The following is a 25,197-nucleotide window of genomic DNA, read 5'->3' on the forward strand; positions in this document are numbered from 1 at the left end:
CCCATTCAACTCAGCAAACAAACTCAAGACTATAAAAAGCCATCCCTCTATGAAGAATACTAACTATCCTAACCTTACCACCTCCTCCCTGTGAGGGTCAACACATTTTCAATTTGGATAAGTATATAAAACTAGAGCTAGTAGAACTAGACGATTTAGCAGCACCTTCAATTTAGACAAGAAACAATATTGTTTGTGGTCAGTTGGTTATCTATCCAAGTCTCGACCAATGAAGAATTCTTAATTCTTTTGCCCAACGATGTTACTTCATTAGCTTCTGATAGGAGCATATTCATGCGACTTAAATGGCTTGTTCTCGTGCATTTACGTTATGTTTCTCTCGTTATTTTAAGTCCTTTATGCTTCTTTTGTGTGTTTTCAGGTTCTAAGGGCCTAGGGAGCAAGAAAGTGCATTTTGAGGCCATTTAGAGCATTTTTGGGCATGATTTGGATAGCTTAATCATGGAGCAAAGAGGATGGACGAAATTGAAGCCTTGTATGCTCTTTGGGGACATCAAACAAAGGGCCTAGCCCAATCAAACAAATCCTTTGAGCCATGGAAAACCTCTAGCCCAATCAAACACATTATGCCATACAAACCAACCTATTTTAGGCCCATTCTATGTACTTAAACCCTAGCCCTTTAAACTAGTTCATTTATCACTTATCAAACCATTCACTTATCACTCACTACATATCATTCACTTATCACTTAACATATCATTCATTTATTTCACTTCCATACTCCTCTTAATTCCACATGCATTCTCACACATGCACATCATTCACTCACATTTCCACCATTCATTCTTTATTCCTTTCCAAACATCTCACATGCATTTCCACCTTCCTACTTCATCATTTCACCACATTCTCCCTCTTTAACCCTACATGCATTATTTATTGCATCTTCACATGCATTCACACACACTTTACACATTCAAACCGTGAGCTCCCATTCCTATTTGCCATTTTCAGATTTCCACCCACTAACCTAGTCATCAACACATGCACTTCCACCTTTCATCCACAATGATTCATGATTCATTCACTTTGCATCCTTTAATTCAATCACATACTTTCCCATTGTATAATACATCCACATGCATCTTTAACCAACAAACATTACAACCACATGCACCCTTTTCTCCACATTCCAAACATTGCCGTGTATCCCCTTCATTCCCATTTCCAACATCTTCACATGCATTTCCACTTTCACATGTCTTCACATTCAATTCCAAACAACAATCATTTCAAATGCCATGCATTCACATGCATTTTCAGCACCTACACACCTCACACACATGCAATTTCAGCACCAACAAGCATCATTGCCGTGTACCCCATATGCATTTTCAGCTTTCACATGCTTTCCTAACTATTTTCCATCATTAATTAGCCACTTGCATCTTAAACAAACAGCCATATACATCTCCATTCCTCCTATAAAAACCCTTGCATTCTCATTCATTTGGCATTCATTCACTCCCCATTGAATTCATATCTCATATTTCCATTCACAACACTTCACACAACACAAATACACATCCATTGCCGCAATTCCCCTTCCATTTTCTGTGCAGTTTTTCTCCTTCATTGCAGCCACTATCCAACTACTTCCCATCCCTCCAAAACACTTCACATAATCCCCAAAGCTCACTTAGACCTTGTGCTACAACAACGAGGAAGAAAAGAGTGCCTAAACGTTCATACAATTCAAGTTTGAGTTGTTGGAATTTTTAGGTGTTTCTTTGATTTCAAAGTTTAAATTTAATTCTCTTTGTTTTGTACGTATGAGAATGGAAGAGAAGAGTGCCTAAACGTTCATACAATTCAAGTTTGAGTTGTTGGAATGTTTAGGGGTTTCTTTGATTTCAAAGTTATGAGGAACTAAACCCCCTTTAGCTAGGGGGTGATTCGAAACTATGTTTATATTTGCAATATGAATTGATTACTTTTGGTTGGTATTTCATAAGTTGTGGATTCAATTCGTTTAACTGTTTGATTGATAAATTATTTATGTATGTTCATTAAGATTGCAAGCATAATTTTCATGCATGAATATGACGCTAGAATATAAGTGAGTTTCACCTAATCGTTATGAACTTATATTCACAAGTAGTGGAGGTTGCTTATAAACAATCGCGTTAAATGAATTCTTGGCATAAGTTTCATGCGTATTCCATAGTAACGAGTGCCTCGTCAACACTTATAATTTTCATTGAACTTAATGATCTTTGTTGAATGTCTCTATCATGCGTATTCCATAGTTAGGGACTTTGATTAAGAATAATTTGGTTGTAATGCGTATTCCATTCAATCCAATGAATTTAGGGAAATTTGAAAGTTAATTTAAGCGGACCTAATTAACTTGGAGCATTGAGTTTCATAATTTATCGAAAGACCAACCGAAACTCAATCTTGTATTGCAAGTGTAACATGTGTGGAGAAGAACCCCTTAGCTATTCCATCATCCATATTTTTATCACATTCATATTTACATTTTGCCTTCAATTATATTCTGTCTTTTTAATTTAATATCGTTCAACCACAATTCCCCCCCCCCTATTTTGTTAAGTCTTAATCATTCGTATTTGTTTTATTTGTGTATCTTTAAAGCTTTTGGAGTGATAAACAATTGTAAATTCGTCTAAATCAAGTTCTAGCTTCTATTTGAGTCAATTTGATTGTTTTAGACAATTTGAGTTTTTCAAAGCCATTCTGAGTCATAGTAGTCTTGTTAAGAGTATTTTAATTTAGTTTTTATGTTTTTAAGTCAATTTAGAAGGTTTTAGCAAGCCCTCCTAATCCCCGGTCTAGAACGATCCCTCACTTATCCATTCTACTACAATTGTCAAACGAGGGTTTAATTTGAGTGTCAAGTAAATCTCACATCAGCTTCTTTGTGAAGGAAGGTGTTACCAAGTTCTATGTTTGGCACATTGAAATCCAAATCTTTTATTGAACTTCGCAGTGAAAGGCAACCTTGTCTTCAGGTTTCCAGAACCCAAGGCCAAGAACATTCCTTCTTCTGCCGTAATCACTCAAGTGCAAAGAGTTAGCAACGCATTCGACACTACCACCACATCTTTTCTACTCATCCAACAGAGCTCGGTTGCAATTTGACACGCTCGCATTCACAAGAAGGACATAGTTAGGTCAATAATTACTCGGCCTACATACCACGTATAATTTTTAGAGTCAACAACTATATATATAAAAAAATAAAAAATAAACATCTGGTTTTAAATTTAATATATAAACTGAAACTACGGTATGTATATGCACAAGATGCATAACAGTGATGAAGCCTAAAGTTTTTATACATTGTTAATTCTTAAGAGCAGTGCCTTCGTCAATTTATGATTTGAAGAAGGCAAATTAATAAAGTAGCATGAAAATTGAAGGTACAAAGGTTTAACAAATATATAAGGGGAAAACGGTTATTAAATTTTCTTTTTAATTACAAGCTTCTTACAGATGAAAATATATAAGAAATTTGTAAATTTTGAAGAAGAAAATTATATGCTATTAGAGCATTTCCTACGGAGAAATGCAAATTGAGATGGAAAAATACATTTACATCTCACTAAATATTCGGGAGATGTATATATGAGTTTTGCTCCAATTGAAAGAGATCAATTTGGGATCTCGTTAATTTTTCTCTCTTGGAGAGTTTCCCAGCCAAGATAAAATAAATGTCCATTTCAAGGGCATGATGCTATGTTATATATATATATATATATGGACAAACGATATAATAATGTATACTAAATTCATCTAAACTTAGAAATAAAAGATTTGAACTTAAATATAAAGAGAAACAACAATAATTTGATTGAACAAAGAAGGAGAGATATTCTCATCGTCAATTCATCATTTGGCAAACGTGAGCGTTTTATTCTTTAAAACGTGATAAATATATATTGATTAGGTGATACCACTAATGTGACAGCCCGTCCCGGACTTTTCGTACCGTAGGGGTGAAATGACGATTTTGCCGCTAGCATGGTTGTTTCGTTGTGTGGTCATTTTTGGGCTTTGGTTGGTGGAGTTTGGACCACATACACACCCTCACACTCTCCCTTATTCCCTCTGCCCTGTCCCGAGCACTCTCTCTCTCCCTTTCCTATTCTTTTTGTACGGACGACAACCAAAACCCTTGAAACCTTCACAGATCGAGGAAACAAATTACATATTCGTGCTCGTAAGGTCCTTAGGAGTTCAACCATACCCATTTCAGGTAAGGATACCTTCGTTTTCACGTCGAACTCGGGATCCCCTGATTTGGTTACTGTTCATGCACACGTTAATTCTTGTGTTTTTTAGAATTTCAAGCTTGTAGGAAGCTTGGTGAGGTCCTTATGAGGCTCGGGGTGGTTCGTTTGAAGGTTTTGGACGTCGGGATCGTGAGTTACAAGTTTGGCCTGAGTTGGTGGTGTTTTCCCGAAGAGATTCCGTGGGTTTTAGTGCTTGAAAGTGGTATGAATTTGTTCCTCTTGTTGTAAGCTTCATTTTGGTACCAATTTTGTGAAATTTGGTTGAAAAACGAAGAAGATACAAGGTTTTAAAATTTTCCCGGTTTTCCGACGCCGGCGACGGCGCCGGAGTTTGGCGGGAGAAGATGATGGAATATTCTTAACGGCGTTAACGGCATCAGTTAGATTTAACGGAATATTCCTGACGGCGTTAACTGACGCCGTCAGTGTGCCAGGCACGTGTGGCCGTGCCTTGGTCGGCACGTGCTGATTGATGTTTTCCTTCTTCGTGCTAGAATATGTTTAGTATAATGGCACAAGTAAGGGTGTCGAATCCACAGGGACTAATTGGACCTATACAACTACTTGTTTTGCAAGAACTCTATAAGAGAAATAAAACTAATCAACTTAGGCAGATTTGTTGTTGTAACTTGAAAGCACAAGAAAATGAAGTAGACACAAATAAATGAATCAACAACTAATAAAATGAGATAGCACAAATGGAGATGAAGCTAGGGATTCGGTTTCACCATTGCTAAGCCAAGTCCATGCTTGTTAAGTCAGATTATACTCATCCATCTACCTATTTCTTGGGTTTGTTTCACTTAGATATGATCAACCATATGATGTGTGAATTTGATCAAATGTTCCTAATCATGAACCTAAGTGTGATGTGCAACTTTGGTCCCTAATCAAGAACATGACACGCACAAGAAACTTTCATAAAACCAAAGGAAACACTCGGCAGGTTGTTTGCAAAGCATTCCCTTCATTCATTCACATATCCACCAAGAGTATGCATGATGTGTGCTTTACTCTTGGCTAAACAACCTGTGGTTAAATCAAATGGTGATCAAACATTAAAATCAACACACAAAGTCACAATTAAATCAGAGAATGAAACAAGAAATAGATGGATCAACTGAGCATTCTGAAATAACTACATGGCAATCTTGCAAGGCTACATCGAATCCCTAGAAAGAGATTAGTTACACTTCATGTTTACAGAATGTTTGATATAAAAATATACAACATGAATGAACATAGAATTAAGGAGAAAGAACCCTTGAAGCAAAACTGATGTCGAAATCCCTTAAGAGTTGCCTTCGGTGTGGTGCTCCAAGTGTGTTGTAAATAAAGGTGGAGCGGCTAAGGTTGAATGGTTTCTGTGAATGGGAGAGTGTATGGAATGAAATGAAGCCGAGAAGAGATTGTGTAGAAATGGAAGGAGCTCACGGCAATGAGGGAAGATTGGATGTGTTTGTGGTATCTTGTGTATGAAAATGAGATGTATTTTTGTGTATGAATGCATGGGTTTTTATAGGGGGAATGGGAGAATATGTGGATGATTGTTTAAGAGTGAATGTGGCTGTTATGATTGAGAGTGCATGTAGATGAAATAATGATGGAAAAACAGCTAGGTTGTTGGTGGAAAGGCAAGGGAATACACGGCAAGGTGTGTGGAAATGCATGTGAATGCTGTTTTGGTGCTGAAAATGCAAAAGGGAGGTGGAAAGGCAATGGGAGTGCACGGCATTGAGTTGTTGTTGGTGTGTGAATGCATGTGTTGAATGATTAAAGTGCATGTGGGTGAATATGTGGCTGAAATGATGAAGTAGGAAAGTGGAAATGCATGTGAAATGCTGGAAAGGGATTGTTGATTGGGCTAGAGGTTTTGCATGGCTCAAAGGATTGTTTGATTGGGCTAGGCCCTTTGTTTTATGTCCAAAGTGCATACAAGGCTTTCAAATTCGTCCAACACTTTGGTTCCAAACATATGCCATCCATTCCAAGCCCAATTTTGCTCCAAAATGCTCCAAAATGCTCCAAAATGCATCTTTTTGCTTCCTTAGCCATATGAACCTAAAAACACACGAAAATGGCTTAAACTACTAAAACAACTATGAATTAACAACATAGATGCACGAAAACAAGCTAAGTAAGTCGCCTAAATATGCTCCTATCAAATTCCCCCACACTTAGCTTTTGCTAGTCCTCGAGCAAAACAAAATAATAACAAATAAACAAAACGACACTAAACAAGTAAAACACAACCTAAACCTTCCAACAACCGTCTTAGGGATTTCCAATGCACATGACAAGTTAAAAATCATTATTCTCACAGATTTTAGCCATCTTTACACTTAAGTACATTCTTAATCATAGTCACCACATACTAGTTCACAATTAAGCAATTAAAACACATTTCAAATGTAGTAACATGCTTTAGAGAATTTACTCAATTCCTTACTAGATGTACTCTCGTTTTTCACACAGATTTTCTGACTACACACCCTACACTAGGTATATGTGAGAAGATTGATGTAAACATGTAGACGAACACTCACATATGTTATAACAAGGAAAGCATTTTCTGGATTTACGATAATGACATGAATATGATCTCATGAATGGAATGCTACTACTTAGAATGAGAACCAGTGATTCCATAAGCTCATATCAATTCCAAACTCCACAATTGAAATACATAACACTCAAGATAGAAGTCAAGGGTTGTAACGGGGCTTGGGGTAATTGGCTAAAAATGAAAGGTAAGGATAACAAACGTTCTTTAAGCAATAGTGAGCAAAGTATTGAATTAGGCACTTAGAATTCCCTTTAGAATGTAGAAGTTAACTTTGATCACCCAAGGGGGAATTACACAAAACTTAGGGCCATATTCATCTTTTTTTTTTTTTTTGGACCCTTTCTTCAACCATCAACGCTCGTGAGTTCATTCTCACTTATTTTCACTCCTTTTCTTTCTTTTCTTCTTCTTTTTCTTTTGAATCTCAAAACATACATATAAACGTAAGAACAAACTTTTACTCCCCCACACTCATTTTCTTGCATAATGTAACTCAAAAGGAATTCATTTAAGTCATGCTCACTATACTTTAAGAACAAGGGTATAGGAAAGTCCTACTCTAGGCTAGGTAAGGGGTGATGTGGTTAGCAAAGAAAATAGGCTAAACGAGGCTCAACAGGTTTAAAACTTACAACAAATACGAAATATGGGAAGTAAGGCTATTTGGCTATGGTGGCAACTACACAACTTCATCTTGATATATGTTATGCAATTCAATGTCATGCTTTGAATGAAACGGATATAAGTTCTAGCATTTAGTTCTATCATAATACAATTGCATTCTAAGTAGCAACCAAGCAAGGAATAATGAGATCATGCAACAACTTTAGAAAACAAAGAATCACAGATAATAACTCTCCAAAGAACGTTTAGGCTCAAGTGTCACAAGGTTGTAGCGTTTGTTTGAGTTCCTTCTTTCAAGCATGTTACAAAAACGAATTTTTCTTTTATGATTGCATGTGAAGTCATACATTATAACCATAACCAAGCATATACCAAGAGTAAATCAAACTTTTCTCTATGTTTATAACCCTTTTTAACCGTCATGCAATTACAAACCAAATCCTTATCATTGTGTTGGAAGGTACCCTAAGACACAAACACACAAAAACGACTCAAAACACTTTTTTTAGGCTTTTCAAAACATGTTTTTCAAATTTTTATGTGATTTTCGGAGTTATAAAAACAAAACATACTAAAACATCCTAAAACAACTTAAAAACACCTTAAAACAGCAAGGAACAACATTTGAAGTAATGGGTGATAAAATCCCACGAATTTGCATCAAAGTAATGGGTTACCCCCCCCACACTTAAATCAAACATTGTCCTCAATGTTTTAAGCATAGATTCACACAAAACATAAGTAAACACACAAAAAGCACTTAAACATACTAAACATGGCAGAATGTAAGTAACAAAGAGAAGAGTTTAGGGATGCAAATCTGGTTATGGAGTGTAAATTCCCTCTTCTCTTTGGTGATTGTATTGAGGCTTGATCTTGGTGATTCCACAGACTTACTCTTGAACTGGTTTCCGCCCATCGTTGATTTTCCTTTGTGCTACTCTTGAACTGGGCAGCAGGATTCTTTTGGTCTTCCCCGAAGGTCTGAGCTTCCTCCTTTTATCTGTTTCTTTGTTCAATCTTCGCAGAAGTTTACCCTTCTCTGGAAGTGTATCAACCGTTGAAGATGACTACTCGAGAGCAACGCTAGGTAAGCAATCAGGAATAGATTCCAGGCAGTTGGCTCCAGAACAGAAGACTGACTCCAAGTGCCGGCTGATTGCTTCTTTCACTTTGCCATGTGAGTAAGAACAAGGACAAAGAAAAAGACAGGGAAAGAGCATGATATGAGATACTTTTGCTTTTGACCTTGATGATATGAGATACCTTTGCTTTTGAAGAAGCGGTGAATGAATCAGCACATGCTTCAATCCGCCGTTTCCTCCTGGGTCATCTGTACTCCAGGCATCTGGTATCATTTTTGGGGAAGAAGAAAAAATTGAGTAGTTCGAAAGGCTTTGCTGGGAGTGCGCCCTCAGAGGTGAGGAAGAGTTGGGCATTTTCTTCAGGTCTGCCTTGCCATAAAAGATGAAGGTCGACATATATAGAGATAATATCAAGTGGTGGTACTGTTCTTTTACCCTTGTCGACAAATGTTTTGATCCCGCAAATCTGGCTTTTTGAAATAGTGAGCGCCTCTTCGATTTCTGAATACGCCTCTTCGATTTCTGAACGACGCCCCTTCGCTTTCTGAACGACACGTAGTAGTGCGGATGCGGCTCCTTTTGACAAAGCTGCACGCATTTTCTGAAAAGCAGAGAAAGCGTCGTTGAACTTTGCGCTTGTCGGCTAAAGATGTGTAGTTGCGATGATGGCCTCCACGTGTTTTTTGAAAAGAAGAAATCTTTTGACAAAGTTGAACGCGTCTTCAGAAAAGCCGAGAAAGCGTCGCCTAACTTACGCCGGAAATTCCGGCTTTTTGAATCGATGGACGCGTCGCCTTGGCTTTTTATAGAGGTATCAATCATGCCAACATACACACTCTGAAGATTTCCCATTCTTGAAAATCGACTCCGGCCCTTTGAGATTTAACTCCATCCACCCCTTCTCATTGAACACCTTTGAAAAATGACTAACTCATCGAACCTTAGCTTAGATTTGAGTCTCAGCAGCGATCTGGTTGCGCCCCGTCAAGGTAATGTATGGCGCCCTTCTTTTTTATCTTCTAATGGTCCTCTTTCAGGTGAAGACTCCATGATGACAGATGCAACAACAGCTACGATAGTAGCTAGGAACCTCCTTACTCCTAAGGACAGTAGGCTGCTTTCAGAACGGTCCGATGAGTTGGCCGTTCAAGAGTCCCTCACTCTCAGCGTTCAATGTGCAGGCTCTGTGTCCAACATGGGCCAACGCCTGCTTGCTCGGTCCCGCCAAGTGGAATTGTTGATGGCAAAGGTGGAAAGTCTTAAGCAGGAGATCAAACAGCTTAAGTACGAGAATAGAAGTTTGCATGTGCTTGCAAATAACTATTCGTCGGGCATGAAGAGGAAGCTTGATGAGCTGCAAGAATCTGAGGGTCGAATTCACAGTGACCGTCAAAGGCTTGCGGCTTATCTCCAGAGGCACCTTTTTCCTGGGTCATCCAGCGTTTGGCCAAGTATTGAGGCCTGGAATGCTCTAGCTCCGATGCCTCCCGCTTCGATGCCTCCTACTTCGATGCCTTCCGCTCCGACGCCTTCTGCTCCGACGCCTCGTAGTGGGGCTTCACGTAAACATCCTTTGTGAAGGCTCCATCTTTCTGCCATGTTTATTTTTATTCTTTTTTTTATTATTTTTTATTTTATTTAATCAAATCAAACGGCATGGAATTGATCTTTGAATGGAGGGTGATACTTGAAATGATCCAGTAATGGTTTAAATTCTAGAGTGGATGCCTGAATCATTAACAACATATTAGTATAAAAGAAAATTGAAATTCGGGGAGGCGGCTTACCTTTGTGCTCCGACATGAACTTAAAAATAAGCACCCCTTCGAAAGTTATGACATGTCCCGTGTCATAAAACCCTTTTTCATAGCAACCCAATACTTTGTCTACAAACATAGCCCTCATATACATTCGTAATAGTAAGCAAAAACACAATTAACCAAAACTAACACAACTAACACAAAAAAAAAAACACAAACCTTCCATCCCACACCCAAACCTAACCAAAACATTGTCCTCGATGCTTAAAATTGTATGTAATGCAAGTAGGCAAAGAATATGGAATGGTGACAACATAAACACAAAATGAGGACAGAACACAAACCACACTAGGTTGCCTCCTAGTAAGCGCTTTATTTAATGTCTAGGCAAGACATGGTAGCTTGTTCACGGTGTTGTAAACTCAAGAAAATCTACAACTTGATAAACTTGCTCTTCCTCCACTTTCTCCAAATATGGTTTCAATCGCTGCCCATTGACTTTAAAAGAGGTGCCATTCTTCATGTTCTCTATCTCCACAGCTCCGTGGGGAAATGTTTGCAGCACTTTAAATGGTCCCACCCACCTATACTTCAATTTACCTGGAAAAAGTCTCAAACGTGAGTCATACAACAGTACTTTCATACCTTGGTGAAACTCCTTCCGTAGGATGGCCTTGTCATGATAGAGCTTAGTCCGTTCCTTGTAGATTTTGGCATTCTCATATGCTTCATTTCTGAGTTCTTCCAACTCATTAAGTTGGAGCTTCCTTGCTATTCCAGCATCCTTGTAATCAAAGTTGAACTTCTTGATGGCCCAATATGCACGGTGTTCAAGCTCCATTGGCAAATGACAAGCTTTCCCAAACACAAGGCGATAAGGACTCATGCCAATGGGGGTCTTATATGCTGTTCTATATGCCCATAGTGCATCATTCAACCTCAGTGACCAATCCTTCCTTGTAGGGCTTACGGTCTTCATCAAAATGTTCTTGATCTCCCTATTGCTAATCTCCACTTGTCCTGAGGTTTGAGGATGGTACGGGGTTGCCACTTTGTGGTTGATGTTGTACTTCTTCATCAAGGATTCAAAGGGTTTGTTGCAGAAATGGCTGCCACCATCACTAATAATAGCTCTTGGGGTTCCAAACCTACAAAAAATCACATCTTTAAGAAAATTCAAAACAACCTTATGATCATTAGTTATTGTAGCAATGGCTTCAACCCATTTGGATACATAATCTACTGCCACTAATATGTATAAGTAACCAAAAGAGGATGGAAATGGTCCCATGAAATCGATTCCCCAAACATCAAAAAGCTCCACCACCAAAATGTTGTTCAATGGCATCTCATTTCTTCAGCTAATGTTCCCCATTTTCTGGCACCTATCACACTTAGAACAAAAATCAAAAGCATCTTTGAATAAAGTAGGCCAAAAGAAACCAGATTGTAAAACCTTTAGAGATGTCTTTTTGGCACCAAAATGTCCTCCACATGCCAATGTATGGTTGAACGTTAGAATGCTTTGTTGCTCACTCTCTGGGACACACCTCCTAATGATTTGGTCAGGGCAATATTTAAACAAATATGGTTCGTCCCAAACGTAGTGCTTTACCATGGCAAGGAACTTCTTTCTTTCCTGAAAAGAAAGGTCATTTCTAATTATACCACAAACAAGATAATTAACAAAATCAGCATACCATGGTTCTTTTTCTTGAATAACAAGGAGTTGTTCATCTGGAAATGATTCATTTAGAGGCAAAGGTTGTCCAACTCCATGGTTTTCATTGAGCCGTGACAAATGGTCAGCCACAACATTATCACTTCCCTTCTTATCTCGAATTTCCAAGTCAAACTCTTGTAGTAAGAGTATCCATCTAATTAAGCGTGGCTTAGCATCCTTTTTTGTCATCAAGTACCTAAGGGCTGCATGATCAGAAAACACAATAACTTTAGATCCAACAAGATATGACCGAAACTTCTCTAAGGCAAAAACAATAGCAAGCAACTCTTTTTCAGTTGTGGAATAGTTAAGTTGAGCATCATTTAGAGTCCGGCTTGCATAGTAGATCATGTGTGGGAGTTTGTTCACCTTTTGCCCTAAAACTGTACCAATAGCATAGTCAGAGGCATCATACATTAGTTCAAAAGGTAAAGACCAATATGGTGCCATAATAATAGGGGCCGAGGTTAATTCATGTTTCAAAGTATTGAATGCATCCATACAAGCTTTATCAAAATGAAATACAACATCTTTAGCTAACAGATTGCATAATGGACGAGTGATCATTGAAAAGTTCTTAATGAAACGACGATAAAAACCCGCATGTCCCAAAAAACTTCTTACTCCCTTCACGGTTGTGGGAGCTGCCATATTGGTGATGATGTCAATTTTGGCTTTGTCCACCTCCATTCCTTGGCTAGAGATTACATGCCCCAACACAATTCCTTGTTTCACCATAAATTGGCACTTTTCCCAATTGAGAACCAAATTTGTTTCCTGACATCTTTGAAGTACTAAAGAGAGATGGTTAAGACATTCATCAAAAGAGGAACCAAACACTGAAAAGTCATCCATAAATACCTCAATGAATCTTTCTACCATGTCAGAAAAGATTGCCAACATGCATCTTTGGAATGTTGCTGGAGCATTGCAAAGTCCAAAAGGCATTCTCCTATATGCAAATGTGCCAAACGGGCAAGTAAAGGTAGTTTTCTCTTGATCCTCCAAAGCAATTGCAATTTGATTGTAACCTGAGTAACCATCAAGAAAACAATAGTGTGAGTAACCTGCCAATCTCTCAAGCATTTGATCTATGAAAGGCATAGGAAAGTAATCTTTTCTAGTGCTAGAATTCAACTTCCTGTAATCGGTGCAAACACGCCAACTAGCCGTGGGCTTTGTGGGCACAAGCTCTTTGTTTTCATTCTTCATCACCATGATTCCTACCTTCTTAGGTACCACCTGAATAGCACTCATCCATTTGCTATCAGAAATGGGATATATGATCCCCACATCTAACAACTTCAACACTTCATTCCTCACAACTTCCTTCATGTGTGGATTGAGCCTCCTTTGTGGTTCACGGGTTGACTGATAGGAGCATATTCATGCGACTTAATTAGCTTGTTCTCGTGCATTTATGTTGTGTTTACTTAGCTATTTTAGTGTTTAAGGCCACTTTTGTGTATTTTCAGATTATAAGGCCAAAGTGTGCAAGAAGATGCAAATTGGAGTATTTTGGAGCGAAAGAGGAATGAATGAGTTGAAGACTTGAAGAAACGACGAATTCCTACTCCAACGATGAATTCTTACCAAAACGAGGAATCCTACTCAAACAAGGTTTCCTACTTGAAGTAGGAAAGTTAACCCTAAGTTTCCCATTTTGGTAACCTTTCCTAAACTTAAACGTCCGTATTTTCTAGCCACTTTGACGGCCTTGTATGCATTTTAGGACACAAAACCATGGCCCTAGCCCACTTTAAAGCCCAAGCCGTGCCCTTGCACTTTCTTTTCCTTCCCTTGCCGTGCAAGGGGGGGTATTTAAGTCCATTGTCATTCACTTAAACCCTATTTCCCTCTCCTAACCTAACCCTAGCCGCACCTTGCCCTTTTATTTCTGAATTAAACCTATTTCTCTCCCAAATTCAATCCTAGCCGCACCTTTATATTTCTTATTTAATTTCCTAATTTTTGTAAGCCTTTGATTTAATAAGCTAGGGTTTTATTTTTCTAAACCATATATAATTCCTAAGCTAGTCGTCACACCCTAATAACCCTATTTACCATGCAGCCACCATCCCATTTTATTTTTACCTAAGCCGTGCCCCCCATTTGATGATTAACCTAAGAAACCAAAAAGAAAATCTAAAGCCGCAGCCACCATATAGGATTAGTCTTCTTTGCCATGCATTTTGGCACACCATTCACCCTAATATTCTATACCATATTCCTTATTCTAATCAGCCATGATCCCATTTTTTTTAACCAAGCCGCAAATCTGCCATTCACTTTTTCTCCATCACAGCCGCAACCAATTCACCCTAATTAAAAAAAAAAAAAACCTAATTGAATCCGCAGCCACCCTAACACACCATTCTTCCATCCCGCAGCCACCATCACAGATTCTCTTCCATTTTTCCTTCCATAATCCGTGCATATTCCTTCCATCCTAGCCAATTTCCAACCTTCCCCCATCACTGCCGCAGCCATTCCACCACTCTCCACCACCTTACACACCTTCCTACACCACCACACAACCTTGCCGCACCATTAAACCACCATTAAACCATCCCTAACCCCGAAACACATCCAAAAACCAACCACAACCAATCTGCCGCAACAAGGAGAAGAGAAAAGAGGAGCTTCGACGCGCACCAATTCACGTGGAATCGTTGGGCAGTCTAGGTGTAATCCATCCTTTGTTCTTTATGTTTAAATTCAATTTTATTTTTCTTGTTGTGAACATGAGAGGCTAAATCCCTATTTAGTTAGGGGGTGATTCGAAACCATGTTTATGCTTGCAATATGATTTGATTACTTTTGGTTGGAATTTCATGTATTTTGGATTCAATTTGTTTAACTGCTTGATTGATAACTTATTTGTGTATGTTTATTGAGAGTGCACGCTTAATTTTCATGCATGAATATGACGCTAGAATATAAGTGAATTTCACCTAATAGTTATGAACTTATATTCACAAGTAGTGGAGGTTGCTTATAAACAATCGCGTTAAATAAATTCTTGGCATAAGTTTCATGCAATCATAGTAACGAATGCCTCGTCAACAGTTATAGTTTTCATGATGCTTAATGATTCTTGCTTGTATCTCTATTATGCAATTCATGTAGGGAACTTTTGGGGAATGCTTTGGGTTGTCGCATGCAATCATCCAATTCATTAACTTAAGGAAAACTTGACGGTTAATTTAAGCGGACCTAATTAACCCGGGGTGTTGAGTTTCATAATTCATCGAAAGACCAACTGAAAATCAAATTGTATGCAAGTGTGACATGTGTGGAGAAGAACCTTCTAGCTAGCATTCATCCATATTTTCATCACATTCATATTTACATTCTGCCTTTAAATTACAATCGTTGCATTTAGTTTAATTTCGTCAAAACCTCACTCCCCCTTTACTTTAGTGTTCAATTTAGTTAGAACGTGTCTTAGTTTGTGTTTTATTGTTTAGTTTTGCATTCTTTGAGTCTAGTTTATTGTTTTTAACGTTTGTTTTACGTTTTTGAGTCAATTTCCAAGCGATTTAGTAATCCCTCCTAATCCCCGGTTAAGAACGATCCCTACTTATACTTATACTACAATTGTCACAAGAGGGTTTTAATTTGTGTGCTTATTTAGTTCGCATCATTGACTTTGCTCCTTCTTCCAAAAGAATCCTATGCATGCACATGGTAGGGCTTATTCCCTTGATATCTGCAATAGACCAACCAATAACTGATTTGAACTCTTTTAACACCCTAATTTGTTTATCTTCTTCATTTGGGGTGAGGTCAGAAGTTATGATAACTGGAAGAGTTTCAAATTCAGCTAGATATGCATACTTTAGATGTGGTGGAAGTGGTTTAAGTTCAAGTTTTGGTGCCTTAACAGTGGAAGGGGTTAAATGTGACCTCGATGGTTCTAAAGGCTCTAAAATAGGTAAAATATTCAAAGGATACGGTGCCAATGCTTCCAAGGCAGCTACCTCTTCCATGAGTGCATCTTCTTCATCAAACTCATCTTGAGATTGACTCAAAACAGTTTGTAATGGTTCATTAGATTGTGCCTGCAAGAACTTAGAGAAAACAAGCGAATCAAGCACATCAATGGCATAACAATCAAGAGATGAAGAAGGATGTGAAAGAAACTCAAACACTTTGAATTGAACGGTCTCTCCTAGCACTGTCATAGTGAGGAGTGGTGCGAGATTTATACGCACACAAATTAAACCCTCTTTTCGTCGAATTGTAGTATAAGTATAAGTAGGGATCGTTCTGGACCGGGGATTAGGAGGGATTGCAAATCTCTTGGAAACTGACTCAAAAACGTAAAATAAAGTTTAAAACACTAAACTAGACTCAAAGAATGCAAAATTAAAGTTTAAAACACTAAGACAAACCAAAAACTCAAAATGCTTTAAAAACACAAACTAAATTGAATTCTAACTAAAATGAACATTAAAACAAAAGGGGGATTGAGGTTTTACGAAAATTGAAATAACGAAACAAGTTAATAAACTAGACAGAATGTAAATATGAAATTTATGGATGAATGCTAGCTAAGGGGTTCTTCTCCACACATGTTACACTTGCATACAAGATTGATTCTCAGTTGGGCTTTCGATAAATTATGAAACTCAACACTCCGGGTTAATTAGGTCCGCTTAAATTAACCGTCAAGTTTTCCTTAAGTTAATGAATTGGATGGGTTAGCGCAACGCAATTCACAACATTCTCCAAAAGTCCTTTACGTGAACAGCACAATAAAGATACAATCAAAGATCATTAAGCATTATGAAAACTATAAGTGTTGACGAGGCATTCGTTACTATGATGAGCATGAAACTCTTGCCAAGAATTCATTTAACGCGATTGTTTATAAGCAACCTCCACTACTTGTGAATATAAGTTCATAACGATTAGGTGAAACTCACTTATATTCTAGCGTCATATTCATGCATGAAAATTAAGCGCGCATTCTTAATAAACATTCATAAATAAGTTATCAATCAAACGGTTAAACAAATTGAATCCACAACTTATGAAATTCCAACGAAAGTTAATCAATTCATATTGCAAACATAAACATAGTTTCGAATCACCCCCTAGCTAAAGGGGGATTAGTTCCTCATAACTTTGAAATCAAAGAAACACCTAAACATTCCAACAACTCAAACTTGAATTGTATGAACGTTTAGGCACTCTTCTCTTCCATTCCTCATACGTACAAAACAAAGAGAATTGAATTTAAACTTTGAAATCAAAGAAACACCTAAACATTCCAACAATTCACACTTGAATTGTATGAACGTTTAGGCCCTCTTATCTTCCTCGTTGTTGTAGCACAAGGTCTAAGGTGAGGTTTGGGGGATTATGGAAATGGATGAGGAGTGGTGTTTGGATTATAAGGGAATGGGAGCTCACGGCACAAAGGAAGAATGGATGTGTTTGTGGTGTGTTGTGTATGAAAAATGAGATGTTATTGAATGAATGAATGCAAGGGTATTTATAGGAGTAATGGAGGGAACATGACAGCTAGGAGGTGGGTGGAAATGTGGCTGCAAGTTTGGTGAATGATTATGAGTGAATGCATGTGAATGTGGCTAGGTTGGAAAGCTGGAAATCTGAAAATGCAAATGGGAATGCTGAAATGCAAAGGTGGCCACGGTTTTGAGTGTGTTTTGTGTTGGAAATGCATGTGAATGCATGTGAATGTTGTTTGTGTGAAGTGTGTGTGGGTTAAAGAGTGAATGGTGGTGTAATGATGAAGTGTGATGGCTGAAAATGTCAAGGGAAATGCATGTGATTGCACGGCAAAGAATTTCAGGATGCATGTGTGTTGGTGTGTTGTGTGATTGTTTTGTGGTTGAATGATTAAGTGGCTGAATTAAAGAATGGGAGTGCATGTGGCTTAGGTGGTGTAATGATGAAGTGGGAATTGAAAGAATGTGGTTGGAAAGTGGAAGGGAAGGCACGGCACAAAGGGGGAAGTGTTGGAAATGCATGTGATGCATGCCAATGTTGTCTTTTGGTGCATGTGTGTGTTGAATGGTGTCCTTTAATTATGCACGGTTTAGGGCTGTTAAGGGGAGAGAAATGGGAGTGAATGTGGCTTAATGATGAAGGGGGAAAGCTTGGAAAGCATGTGGCAAGGTTGGTTGCATGATGATGATGCATGTGAGTTGAAATGCATATGTTTAAATGGTTGAAATGTGTAGATGATTATGAGTATGATAAGTGATAAGTGAATGATGTATTAAGTGATAAATGAATGATATGTTAAGTGATAAATGAATGATATGTGGTGAGTGATAAGTGAATGGAAGTGATAAGTGATAAGTGAATGGTTTGATAAGTGAATGATATGATAAGTGAATGCTTATAATAAGTGAATGATATGATAAGTGAATGATATGATAAGTGAATGCTTTAAGTGTTTAAAATAGGGAACAAAGCCCTTCCTTGCATGGCAAGGAAGGGAGACACAAGGAAACACACGACAATGTCCTAAGGTTGCTAGGAATGTTGTTTTTGTGTTCTAAAATGCGTAGGAGTCTTCAATGATGCTTAAACATGAGGTCTTTTAGGATTTAACTTTCCTACTTCAAGTCTTTAATTTCGTCCATCCTCTTGGCTCCAAGCATATGATATCCATTCCAATCTCTAATTTGCTCCAAAAAGCTCCAAAAGGCATCCTTTTGCATACCTTGCCCTTAGAACCTGAAAACACACAAAAGAAGCATAAAGGACTAAAATAACTAGAGAAACATAACGTAAATGCACAAGAACAAGCCATTTAAGTCGCATGAATATGCTCCTATCAAGGAGTCCATTTTGCACATCAATGATGGTCTTGGCCGTGGCCATAAACGGTCTCCCAAGCAAAATAGGCAACTCTCGGTCATGTATAGGAGCTTCTTCCATGTCCAACACTACAAAATCCGCAGGCAAGATTAGTTTATCAACTTGAACTAGAATATCCTCTACTATACCTCTTAGATATTTCACGGATCTGTCCGCAAGTTGTAATGAGATGGTGGTGGCTTTCAATTCCCCCAAACCTAGTTGAAGGTACACGGAATAAGGCATTAAGTTGATGCTAGCACCTAAGTCAGGCATCGCCTTCTCTACTTTCTTGTCCCCTATGGTGATGTTGATAGAAAAACTTCCTGGATCCTTGAGCTTTGGTGGAAGTTTTCTTTGCAACACGGCACTTACATTCTCGGACACCACTACTTTCTCATGTGGTCCATACTTCCTTTTGTAGTTGTTTAACTCTTTGAAGAACTTCCCATAAGCTGGCATGTTCCTAATGACATCAAGCAAAGGTAAGTTAACATTCACCTTACTTAGAATATCAAAAATCTCCTTAAATGACTTATCCTGCTTGCTCTTGGCAAGTCTTCCAGGGAATGGTATTGGTGGAGTGTAAGGTTTCTCGGCCTTGTGAAGATTTGGTGCTTCAAACGAGGGAGTAGCATGGCTTGGTTCCTCATTTGGTTTCTCATTTTCTCCTTGAGTAACCCCTGCATTCACATGATCAGATTCATTAGTAACTTCATTGCCAACTCTATTATTGATAACCTTACCACTTTTAAGTGTAGTGATTGCTTTGGCTTGCTCTTGGTTCCTTTGGAGTATCACGGGTTGGCTTGGAAACTTTCCAACCTCTCTTTGGCTCAAGGCATCTGCAATCTGCCCCAATTGTATCTCCATTTTGGTTAGAGCCGCCGAATGTTGTTGGAGAGTGCTATTGGTGGTTTGTTGGAATTGCAAGGTATTTTGGGCTAACAATTTAACCGTATCCTCAAGAGTAGGTTTTGGTTGGAAGTTTTGGAATTGATTGTTGTTCTTCCAGGAAAGATTGGGATGATCTCTCCAACTTGGGTTATATGTATTGGAATACACATCATTCCTTGGCCTTTGATTGTAAGAATTCATGAGGTTCACTTGCTCTTGGACATACTCAGGGTAAGCCTCCCTAGATGGACATTGATGAGTAAGGTGGCTTGGTATGTTGCAAATGGCACACACTTCACTTGCTTTTGGCACCATGTTGAGCACGGATTCAAGCTTCTTTTCTAGGTTAGCTACTTGCAAAGAAAGATCATGATTAGAGTTTGTTTCATATACTCCAACTCTCTTACCCCTTACATCTTTGTGTTGAGCATTAGATCCCAACATCTCATAAATGTTATATGACTCTTGAGCATTCTTTTTCTTCAAAGCTCCACCTGCTGCATTATCAACAGTTGATTGACATGTTTGGGTTAGTCCATCATAGAAAATTTGCATTTGTAAGTGAAGAGGTAACCCATGGTGTGGACATTGCAACAAAAGGCCTTTAAAGCGCTCCCAACACTCATTGAAAGGTTCTCCATCATCTTGTTTGAAGTTGAAGATTTGTCCCCTTAATGTGGCTGTCTTTTGAGTGGAAAAGAACTTTTCCAAAAACTTCTTAGCCACGGCATCCCATGTGGTGAGTGAACCAGGTACTAGAGTCATTAACCAACCCTTGGCCCTATCTTTCAAGGTGTAAGGGAACACTCTCATCCTCAGATTTGCTTCACTTACTCCCTGTAAAGGTAAACCACTCACAACATTGTAAAATTCTTTAATATGAGCTAAAGGATCTTCATTAGGTAAGCCATAAAAAGAAGGAAACATATGGAAATGTGAAGATTTAAGATCATAGTTTCTAGCTTCTGTGGGCAGCAAGATGCATGAAGGTGAATTTGGTATGATTGGTTGAGCAAAATCCTCCAAAGCTCGAAGATCATCTTGGTTGCCCGCCATCTCTTCTTCTCTTTCCCAATTAAAGTGCTCAGATCCTTCACTTGTTGGACTAGACGGTTTCCCTTCCTCTTCTTCACGGACAATGGAGGAACTTGTTGGCACAAAGCTTTCCAAAGTGTTGCCCTTTAACCGTTCAATTCTTTGGCCTAATTCAGCAAGTCTATTTGACATATACTACCTGAAACAAGATAAAACAAGTTTGAATAAAAATCAGAAATCTACTTAAAATGAAAAGAACAAGGTTTAATATCAAAACAAGCAATTATAAGGGACTGAAATCAGTCCCCGGCAACGGCGCCATTTTGATTGATGTTTTCCTTCTTCATGCTAGAATATGTTTAGTATAATGGCACAAGTAAGGGTGTCGAATCCACAGGGACTAATTGGGCCTATACAACTACTTGTTTTGCAAGAACTCTATAAGAGAAATAAAACTAATCAACTTAGGCAGATTTGTTGTTGTAACTTGAAAGCACAAGAAAATGAAGTAGACACAAATAAATGAATCAACAACTAACAAAATGAGATAGCACAAATGGAGATGAAGCTAGGGATTCGGTTTCACCATTGCTAAGCCAAGTCCATGCTTGTTAAGTCAGATTATACTCATCCATCTACCTATTTCTTGGGTTTGTTTCACTTAGATATGATCAACCATATGATGTGTGGATTTGATCAAATGTTCTTAATCATGAACCTAAGTGTGATGTGCAACTTTGGTCCCTAATCAAGAACATGACACGCACAAGAAACTTTCATAAAACCAAAGGAAACACTCGACAGGTTGTTTGCACAGCATTCCCTTCATTCAATCACATATCCACCAAGAGTATGCATGATGTGTGCTTTACTCTTGGCTAAACAACCTGTGGTTAAATCAAATGGTGATCAAACATTAAAATCAACACACAAAGTCACAATTAAATCAGAGAATGAAACAAGAAATAGATGGATCAACTGAGCAATCTGAAATAACTACATGGCAATCTTGCAAGGCTACATCGAATCCCTAGAAAGAGATTAGTTACACTTCATGTTTACAGAATGTTTGATATAAAAATATACAACATGAATGAACATAGAATTAAGGAGAAAGAACCCTTGAAGCAAAACTGATGTCGAAATCCCTTAAGAGTTGCCTTCGGTGTGGTGCTCCAAGTGTGTTGTAAATGAAGGTGGAGCGGCTAAGGTTGAATGGTTTCTGCGAATGGGAGAGTGTATGGAATGAAATGAAGCCGAGAAGAGATTGTGTAGAAATGGAAGGAGCTCACGGCAATGAGGGAAGATTGGATGTGTTTGTGGTATCTTGTGTATGAAAATGAGATGTATTTTTGTGTATGAATGCATGGGTTTTTATAGGGGGAATGGGAGAATATGTGGATGATTGTTTAAGAGTGAATGTGGCTGTTATGATTGAGAGTGCATGTGGATGAAATAATGATGAAAAAACAGCTAGGTTGTTGGTGGAAAGGCAAGGGAATACCCGGCAAGGTGTGTGGAAATGCATGTGAATGCTGTTTTGGTGCTGAAAATGCAAAAGGGAGGTGGAAAGGCAATGGGAGTGCACGGCATTGAGTTGTTGTTGGTGTGTGAATGCATGTGTTGAATGATTAAAGTGCATGTGGGTGAATATGTGGCTGAAATGATGAAGTAGGAAAGTGGAAATGCATGTGAAATGCTGGAAATGGATTGTTGATTGGGCTAGAGGTTTTGCATGGCTCAAAGGATTGTTTGATTGGGCTAGGCCCTTTGTTTTATGTCCAAAGTGCATACAAGGCTTTCAAATTCGTCCAACACTTTGGCTCCAAGCATATGCCATCCATTCCAAGCCCAATTTTGCCCCAAAATGCTCCAAAATGCATCTTTTTGCTTCCTTAGCCATATGAACCTAAAAACACACGAAAATGGCTTAAACTACTAAAACAACTATGAATTAACAACATAGATGCACGAAAACAAGCTAAGTAAGTCGCCTAAATATGCTCCTATCACGTGCTGCGGCGGAAAATTTTTCTAAATATGGGGATGTTCCTGAGGTTGAGTAAATCACGTTGGTGTATCCATACACCCCATTTGAGCATCGTATGAGAAGTTATTTCGTGATGTTGGTTATGTGCTTTAAAATTAACGTTTTTATAGTTGTTTCGCATATAGGTGAGACCTATCCCGAAGACGAGCGCGGTCACTCGAGGCAAGGGGGTTACGACCCTTCTACATACCAGTGAGTGGGTTTTTGGTTTTCCATATATACCTATATACTTATGTTTTTCCTAGAAAGTGAATTAAAACGTTTATACATTTATATGTCATGCATTATGTTTGCCGTTTGTTTATGCATTATTAGTAGCATATATATATATATATATATGTATGTTGGTGCTACGGGCGCACAGGTAAGTGCCAGGTGAGTATGGTTTATACTTATGTTCAGTAGTGATTTGAGATGCATAGTGAGCTCATAACCTGCACCCCCGGTGTAAGTGCTCCCACCCAGAGTTGGGCACAGTCCTTCACGTGATGTTCACCTTCCACACCAGACGCTCATCTTGGATCCAAGTTAGGTGCACAGTCCTGTCGTACAGACCACTTTAGGTGGTTCCAACTCGTAGGTGACCCGCGATTATTCGCCCAGTCTTCACGTGATCGTAGCACTTGAGCGTACTTATTTTACACCCAGTCCTGTCGTACAGACCACTTTAGGTGGTTCCGACTCGTTTGTAGGTACAGTTAATGAGATGGAGATTTGAGCTCTAGATTCGGCCGTACAGGTCACGTTAGGTGACTCCGGCTGACATATTACATGGCATTGTTTGGCATTACCTGAGTACTTGCATTTTATATCGAGGCATTTGGCATGGCATATTTCCGAGCATGATTTATATATATGTATATATTCTATTTTTCTGGGAAGTATACAGGTTTTACGGCGAGGGGTTAGAACTTTGTTTATGAAATGGTTTTTGAAAAGCTTTGTTTTTGCCCACTCACACTTTCTGTTTTGCGCCCCTCCAGGTTCTAGTTGGCTAGCACTTGTGGTGGCTCCCCAGAGGATTTTCCCGGCATATCTGACAGATTATCACCAGTGTAGGACCACCTTTGGGTGTGTTTTTGGTAGTGTTGTTTCTCCCAGACTGCATTAGGTCTTCGTGCTCTGAACTTTGTTTTCACACTTACGCTTGCACATGTATGTTCTTACGTTGTGTATAGCTGGTTTTTATTTATTCGTACTTTTATTATTATTTTATTAGCTTCCGCACTGTGCACATGGTTACGTCACTTCCACATGACGACCAGCATGCCCTGATCTCGGTCGGGGTGTGTCAACTAAAGCTACCAATTCATTACAAGTGAGATTATCTTACCGCGTTATATTTAATTAATTAGGTTAATTTCAGTTTACTACCTTCAATTTTCTTGGTTTTGAACATTTGGTACATGAAATTTTTTCTATTCCAAAGTGGTACCTAAAGTTATAATTGTGGGACATTTACATACATACATTAAAATTGTTGTTAAATCAGCCGTTAATTGGTGACGTGGCACCCACGTGGACAATGACTGGGCACCACATATCAATATGGGCCCACCTAAATATTTAAAAATTGATAAATTAATAAATTAATAAAATGGGTTAAACTTTGTTTACTACCCTTATGTTTCGTGGTTTTCGACATTTAGTACATCAAGTTTTTTTCATTCCAAAGTCATACCTAAAGTGTTAATTTTGGGACAGTCTCATACATTCGTTAGTCAAACTATTAGTTCTCCCGTTAAGTGATGACGTGGCACCCATGTGGACAATGATTGGGTGCCACGTGTCATTAAAAAATATTAAAATAATTAATTTAAAAAAAAAAAAAAAAAAAAAAAACCATCCCTTCTCCCCCCCCCCCCAACCAAGAAGAAGAAGAAAAATAAAAAAAAAACCGAATCTACAACCCATAAGAAGAACAAGAAGGAAGAAGAAGTAAGAAGAAGAAGAAGGAAGAGGAAGAAGAAGAAGAAGAAGAAGAAGAAAAAAAAAAAAACAGCAACCTAAACCTAGCTCGTACCCCCTCCCCCCGCGGCCCACCTGCCTTCCCCTCCCCCCCACCCCCAGGCCTCACGACCGCGAACGCAAACCCAAACCATGAACTGGGTTTTTTTTTTTCTTCTTCTTCTAGGTTGGGGCCGCCCAGGGGGGAGGGGGGAGGGGAAGAAGGGATGGGTTTTTTTTTTTTTTAATTTAATTAATTATTTTAATATTTTTTAATGACATGTGGTGCCTAGTCATTGTCCACATGGGCACCACGTCATCATTTAACGGGAGAACTAACAGTTTGACTAACGGATGTATGAGACTGTCCCAAAATTAACACTTTAG

General features: G+C 38.6%; 1 non-coding gene across 1 annotated transcript; it reads left to right on the forward strand.

Moving 5' to 3' along the window:
- Positions 1-20,349: 20,349 nt before the first annotated feature.
- On the forward strand, positions 20,350-20,460 carry LOC148695728 (small nucleolar RNA R71). The gene has a single exon (XR_015964944.1). It is a non-coding gene; the product is annotated as a small nucleolar RNA R71 (small nucleolar RNA).
- The last annotated feature ends 4,737 nt before the right edge of the window (positions 20,461-25,197 follow it).

This window comes from Pyrus communis, chromosome 7, assembly GCF_041283825.1.
Source record: "Pyrus communis isolate YQ-2024b chromosome 7, ASM4128382v1, whole genome shotgun sequence".
NCBI classification, from domain to species: domain Eukaryota; kingdom Viridiplantae; phylum Streptophyta; class Magnoliopsida; order Rosales; family Rosaceae; genus Pyrus; species Pyrus communis.